The sequence below is a fragment of the Pseudopodoces humilis genome, chromosome 12 (assembly GCF_049639895.1).
Source record: "Pseudopodoces humilis isolate 2021_Gansu_Grassland_sample_001 chromosome 12, ASM4963989v1, whole genome shotgun sequence".
NCBI lineage: Eukaryota > Metazoa > Chordata > Aves > Passeriformes > Paridae > Pseudopodoces > Pseudopodoces humilis.
Window position 1 is genome coordinate 18884682 of NC_142211.1, and position 7998 is coordinate 18892679.

Sequence of the window (7998 nt, forward strand, 5' to 3'; positions counted from 1 at the left end):
CTTTCTTTTTCTCCCCTCTCCTAGGAGTTCTGCAGCTTTTGCTGTCTTTTTCAAAAGGGGCATTCAGTCCAAGGTGCCACACATTGGGTGCCACACATTGGGTGCCACTTTGTCCTGATGGGACACTTGCGGCTGAGTTCTTTTTCCCGCTTGGACTGAGACTGATGAGAGAGAGGCAGTTTTCTCTTGTTCGGACTTAGTTGTTTATTCTTCTCTTATCTATATTACCTATATACAGCGTACAAGGTGCTACATGCACTAAGATAGAAAGGTGCAAAATGGCTAACAAAGAACTTCTTCAAGGTCTTTTATATGTCTATTTATCCAATTAACAAATGCCAAGTGAATTATTTTTCTTAGTGACCCAATGACCCAACACCTGTGTGCTTCACTGCAGCACTTTATATCCTGTTACCCTGAAGATGAATAGATCACACAGATACAGGTTGAGGTGTGGTGAAAGAAAGAGCAGAGTTTATTTTTCCTCCCAGGATTTATAGGTTTCTTACCATGGCCAGGGATTGGATGGTCAGGATAACACTTTCTCACTGCACTGGCCATGAGAGATGCCCATCACAAGACGTGTAACAGAAAGAATGTGCACATATCTATGTTTACAATTACTGTCCTGGGAAAATCCTTAGAAAACTATGTTAGCAAGCTCAAAAGCTGAGTTTTCAGGGCGACATCTCACCCTTTTTGGTTTAACAAAAAGAAAAGGAAAAAGAAAAATGAACAAAGAAACTAGCAACATTATAAACAATTAAAAGGATAAATAACAGGAAAATACAATACTCCATACAATCAGAAGGCTGTAATTTCAGGGTGATATCTCACCCATTCGTTATTACAAAAAAAAACCCCAAACAAACAAAAAAACCAGAAAAACAACAGAAACCCCCAAAAAATAAATGAAACAAATGTCCAACATCAACACCTGATTGTGGATGGCTCTCAATTTGGTCACGGAGGCAGAATCCATGGCCAAATTGAAAGGTGCCTGGGAAAACCTATGAAATGCTATGACAGAAGCCTGTAATTCCATCAATTGGGCTGATCCAGCCTCATGACTCTCTAAGAAAAACCAAAAAAACAAAACAGCAACATCAATGGAAAGATTATTGTAATAAACTTGAGGAGCAGAAACTGCTCGCAGAACCTCCTCCAGCATCTACTGTGCCTGTGGGGTCAGTGTCAGAGGTGACTTTAAATCAGAGTCCCCCTTTAATAGACCAAACAAGGGAGACAGTTCTGTCATGGTCAGTCCCATATAAGGACACAGCCATGTAAAAGTCCATTAATATCTGGGCATCATTCATGCAGTGTCTGCACTGAATGCAAAAAAATAATTGCACCTCCCGATGCGGGACTGTTCGTCCCAAAAATTATTTTTGACCCTCAAATAATTTCAGGGAGGTTGTAGAGACGAGCAGCAGGAAACTGCTCACAAACTCCAGAGAGGGCTAGAGCCCCATATCATCGGCAAATGCCGGCAAATTTTCACAAGCCTTATGACAAAATCTCCATTGATATCTCTGTGTGGGCTCAGCATTAATGATAGCTGGCACCAGAAAGGCAAATTTCGGTCTGTCATCAGGATGCAAAGGAATTGTAAAGAACACAATCCTTCAGATCCACAATGAGGACTAGCCAATCAGCAGGAAGCATGGCAGGTGAAAGAATGCTAGCCTGCAACATCCCCATGCTTTCCATCATAGCAGTAACTTTCTGGAGGTAGTGTATCAACCTCCATTTCCCAGACTTTTTATTGATACAGAAAACAGGAATGTCCCAGGGACTGGTTGAAACTCCAGATCACTGTGATCCAACTGTTTTTGCATCAAGTCACAGAGGGTGACTAGTCTATCATGAGAAAGGAAAAAAGAATCTGCTGAACAAAGAATCAGTCTCAAGTTCTTCTTTGCGTAGAATGTGTCAGCATCAGGTCCAAGGGTCACTCCGGGGCCCATCAGCAAACCTGACAATCGTGATGTCCATGCCACTGTCAAGAACCCGTGGAAGCTAATCTCTGACAGCATCTCACCAGGGATGGACAGGGTGCAGACCCGTTCAGGATGATCCCTGGCTGTCAGAACAGCAGACCAGTGACCCAGGGAGGTCCAGGGAACCCGAAGCCACCATCTCCCCACAGCTGGTTCTCAGCTCTGCGAACATAAAACTCAAAAGGCACAAGGTGAGCAAATCCAGGTCCTGCAGAGATAGGAACAGGAGGGGTGAGTGTGGAACCCATGGCAGAAATGCACCCCAGGAAATCCGAATCAACGTCCCCTAGGTGAGCAATGATGCCTTGAGCAGTGGTATTCAACCACGCCACAAGAAGAGCACTCATGCCCTCACCCACCGGACCAAAGCATTCGGAAGCGCATGGAATGCCTGATACGCTCAGCTGCACAGTCATTTTACAGGAGGACTAAGTCCACAGGCCAGCTGAAGAGGCTCCAGCAGCCTGGGACCCTTTGCCTGTGGATGCCACCGGCTTCTGTCCCGCGGCAGCACCACCGGAGCCAGTGATAAACAGCACAGGACCTTGGTCTGCCGCGGCCGCAGGAGGCGACGGGGAAGGGCCAGCTCCAGTCGCAAGCTCGGGCAATGCCCGGGAACCCAAGGCAGGGTGGGTCGGAGCCAGCTCGGCCCGCCTCCAGCACTGGGAGGGACCGAGGTGCCGGTAGAGGCACAGCCTGCGAAGCTGCGGCACGGTCCTGCTCTGCTGCCAGGGGACAACCCGGGCTCACAGGAGGGGAATCCGGCAGGATGTGGCTGGCAGAACCACTCGCAGCACCCGCCCCCACGCCCCATGAATCCGGTGCGGGGGGGGCAGTGCTCGGAACCGCCCCTAACAGTGGTCCTTCAGGGGCGAAAGGCCTAAAAAGCAGTGCCGGCCGCTCCTCCAGTGGAACAGCGTGCGCTGTATGACGGACATAGGACCGTCCCTGAGGTATCCCTCAGGGGCGGCACCACCCCCCGTTCAGGCAGCCCCTCATCGGTCTGCGCCGGGAGGGCACACGAAGGAGGCAACCCCGACCCGGGCTTCCACCGCCGGGGCACCGGCCGAGGCGGGGTTACGCCCCCCAGGTCTGCGGCGCCCCCGACAGCCGGTTGGCAAGGATCCGGGGCGCCGGCCGAGGTGGGGTTGCACCCCCCGGGTCCATGGCGCCCCCGACAGCCCGTTGGCAAGGATCTAACCCCGCCTCAGGCTTACACCTCCGGGGCACCGGCCGAGGCGGGGTCATGCCCACCGGTCCCGCGGCACCCCCGTTCAACCCACCGGGGGCCCCGGCGATCCCGGGGGAGCCGACCTCACGACCCGACCTCAGAACGCCGCCACACCTTCACCAGATCCCCAGCAGCCGAAGCACCCAGGGCTCATAACCAACCAGCAGAGCCTCGATCAGGGAATCACCTAAAGCGTCCCAAGCCAACTGCGAAAAAATCGCTTCAACCACAGGGAAAAACCCCTCAATTCTCCCATACTCACACAATCGCTGAAAGTCAGCATACAAAACATCAATCCCTCTCTGATCAAACACCGCATGCCATATTTCCATAACCAGGCCCTCCGTAGGAAAGAGCCCAAAACCATCCATAGCCACAGGCTAGATAGTACCCTTTAACACACGTGCAAGACACGTCGGAGGTCACCAGATGACCCGCTGAAGATGAATAGATCACACGGACACAGGTTGAGGTGTGGTGAAAGGAAGAAGAGTTTTATTTTTCCTCCCAGGATTTATAGGTTTCTGACCACGGCCAGGGATTGGATGGCCACGATAACACTTTCTCACTGCACTGGCCATGAGAGATGCCCATCACAAGACGTGTAACAGAAAGAATATACACATATCTATGTTTACAGTTACTGTCCTGGGAAAGTCCTTAGAAAACTATGTTAGCAAGCTCAGAAGCTGAGTTTTCAGGGCGACATACATATGTACATGCAGATACAGATACAAGCACAGTGTCATGGGTAGTTCAACCTAAAACAAGGTCCCCTTGAGGTATGCACTGGGTCTCTCCATCCTTTTGCATCACCCACCCAGTGCAACCCAGACCCTGAGCAAAGACAACCCCTCGGATGGGATTGTCTTTGCTGGAGGTAGAATTAACCCAAATAGTTTTTCCCAGCATACCTCTCATATGTACCACTGGAACCTTATCTCCATCTGTTGTTCCCAAGGGCTCAGATTGGGCAGGGCTTGCTCGGTTAGTGGCACCTCAGGTGTTCACTAACCATGTGGCCTTCTATAAATTTATCTCCCAGTTCTTGGAAGTCCCCCTACCCAGTGCCTTCAAGGTGGTTTTAAGCAGGCCATTGCACCATTCAACTTTCCCAGCTGCTGGTGCATGATAAGGGATATGGTACACCCACTCAATGCCATGTTCCCTAGCCATGCTTCCAAAGGACCTGCTTTTCAAGTCCCAGGATGGTGTTACAGGCAGTGGCATGAGGCACAAGGTAGGTTTCCAACCATCCAGTGGTGGCTTCCACCATTGTGAGCACGTAGCACTTGCCTTGGCGGGTTTGGGGCAGTGTAATGTAGTCAATCTGCCAGACCTCCCCATACTTATATTTTGACCACCACCCACCATACCATAGGGCTTTCATTCGCTTGGCCTGCTTGATCGTGGCACACGTCTCACAGTCATGAATAACCTGAGTAATACTGTCCATGGTTAAATACACCCCTGGGTCTTGTGCCCACTTATTTCTACTGATGACCTGAGGCATCATGGGCCCATCGAGCTAGGAACAATTCTCCCTTGTGTTGCCAATCTACGTCTATCTTTGACACCTCTATCTTTGCAGCCTGATCCACCTGTTCCCCAACATCATGGTTTCGGTGCTCTTCATTAGCCCGACTCTTGGGGACATGGGCATCTACATGGCAGACTTTCACATGTAGCTTCTCTACCCGAGTGGCAATGTCTTTCCACTCATGAGCAGTCTAGATTGGTTTTCCCCTATGCTGCCAAATGGCCTTTTTCCATCTTTCCAGCCAACCCCACAGAGCATTGGCTACCATCCATGAATCAGTGTAGAGGTAGAGCTTTGGCCACTTTCTCTTTCAGCAATGTCCAGGGCCAGTTGAACAGCCTTGAGTTCAGTAAGTTGACTTTATCCACCTTCTCCTTCAGTAACTTCTGTGACTTGTCGTGTGGAGCTCCATATAGCTGCTTTCCATTTTTGTTTCATCCCTACGGTCTGACAGGAACCATCAGTGAAAAGATCATAACGTGTTTCTTCTGCTGGCAGTTGGTTGTATGGTGGAGCTTCTTCAGCCCATGTCACTTGTTCCTGCTCCTCTTCAACAGTGAGTCCAAAGTTTTCACCTTCTGGCCAGTTTGTAATTATTTCCAAAATCCCAAGGCGATTTGGGTTTCCAATATGGGCATGCTGCGTGATGAGGGCAATTAACTTGCTCCATGTGGCGTTGGTGGCATGGTGTGTTGTAATGCAGTTAGGAAAAATGGTATGACCCAAAGAATGTACCCCCGAAAATGTAGAATTGTAAGTTTCTTTCCCTTATCTTGTTCTCCCCAGTTCTCCTTATTGGTTGTGTAAGTGTAACACACCCTTTCCCCTGCCTTCAAAAAGAGAGGCTTATCTATACCTCTTCCTCTTTCCCTCCTGCTCCCTCACTCCGTAGAATCCCAAGAAATAAAGCTGTAACTGCCATCTCAGCTAAGGGAAAGAGCCTCGTTTTTAGGTTCTTCTTTGGTAAGCTAAAACTATCTCCTCTGTCTCCCTGGCTGCTGTGGGTCAGACAGTGGTGACAGGGGGGCAGAGGACACAGAAAAAATATAGCAATGGTGGGTAGCAGGAGCCTTTCCTTTAAACATCCACCCCAGCACCGGTAGTTGGGCTGCCAGGAGGAGTTGTACTTCCATGCCAATCACCTCTGAGGGGGCTTGAACTCCTTCATAGACAGATAAGATTTCCTTCTCTGTGGGACTGTAGTTGGCTTCAGGCCCTCTGTAACTTCTGCTCCAGAATCCCAGTGGTCGACTATTGAGAGACCACCAGTTTATTCACCAGCCTTCACAGAAGTAAACGTGAACACCGTTTATTTCTATCTTTAGCACACCTTTTATAGGGTTCTACAGGGTCCGCGGGCAGAGCAAGCTACTATTGGCTAACACACATAGTTTACATTTTTTTTCCTACACACAAGGATATTGTTTTGCTTTACTCTCTCTTCGGCAGGAAGGTTTCAAGGACTTAAGACTTTAATATCACGACTTATTTCAAAGGGTGGTTTGTACATACAGGCCTTTACTAATATATAAAATATATCAACAATTCTCCCTTTCTCTTTTTGCACAAACCAGGCTTTGGATAAGATAACATCCCAATTAACATTATAAGTAAAGTCCATCCCCCTTCTAGCACAAGAGACCTCAACCATCCAGTGATGCCCCAGCTGGCAAACCAACTTCCAATGGGGTCACTACCTTCTTTCAGGGCATGTAACCCATCCTGTAGCTGTTGTAGTTGCTTATGGATGGAAGCTGAATGATCAGTAAGATTCAAGCAGCACATGCGTTCAAATTCCTCACAACCATGTCCTTGTGCTAAGAGTAAAAAGTCAATTGCAGCTCGATTTTGTAATACTGCATAACGTACACTACTCACATCGGCTGAAAGCTCACTTAACATTGTGGATATTAAGTTCAATTCTTCCTTAGTCTAGCAAGCGAGCTTTTTTACAGTTGCTAAGCCTTAATTCATTCAGGCTTCACTTTGACTGTTTGATGTTTTTCATTTTGCTAGCTATATTCAACAATTGATGTAAGCTTGGGTGGAACAAAGTAAGTTTCCCAAGATAACAGGGTCTTCTATGTGGACTAGCAGGAATCTAATTCCATGCTCTATCTCCACAGATTAGGAATATGGAACTAGGTAATTGCTTTGGTAATTGTTCTGTGAGACTGCACCACAAATAAAGGCTTTACTTTCAATGGTAGTAACGAGATCAGCTATAGGGTTGACTGCAGCGCAGTGCTGCATTACTTTGTTGGAATGACTTTTTGTTGGGGGTTCAAACATTATCCATCCACCTGAGGTATTGGTGGAACTTAACAAGTCTAATTCTTCTGAGGGCTCTATGGTAACATTGAGAACTTTGGTAATTTTTGCTTGCCAACAGGCTTCAAGTTGTCTTAATGTGAAGCCAACAGTGCGACTGCACTCTTGCAACATTGCCAATCAATTCAATCGAATCTCATTACTAACTAAACCATTAAATGCTTGAGGATCCCACTCAGGGACTCCTATGAGATAGGTGCGAAAGGATCTCCAGGGGTGGCTAGGCTCAAACACATTGACCTTTGGCCAGTTCAATGTGCCAGAGTGACCCATATGTTCTGTCGCTTTTGGATGTTAGTTAGCAGACAGTTGGTCAGGACTATATACAACACAATTACCATACCTTACACTACCTCTTGAAGGGGGAATACTTATACTTTATACTAACATAACAATTACTACACAGGCTAAACTCTTTATCTTAAACTAGTATCTAACTACCTTTAACACACGTGCTCTGGTATATATGTAGTATAAGCGTGAAAGCAATTTGCTGAAAGGGTAAACACACAACTACAATTTGCTTTATATACAGTTAGATGGAGTCTCTACACTTTTCTTAGATCTTCTACAGAATTTCTCTAACACAATTCAGTCCTGGAACGTTCACTGCTCCTGTGATGTCAGCTGGCAGCTAATCGGTGACTGAGGGCTTTGATGTTCAAGTTGTTCTTCAGATCCTTCTAAATCTTAAAACAAAGGATAACTGAAAAATTGGTAGAGACACAACATCATAATAACATCATAAAATTTCTGTTGGCAACTGTCTGTGTAGTGTTCAGACACAACTGTGTCCTGACAGGTTCACTTCTGATCCATGTCTGGAGTATCAAGGCTGTGTGGTGACTTCTCTGTTCACTGGATCTCGTGTGTTCAGAGGCACACAGTCTGGT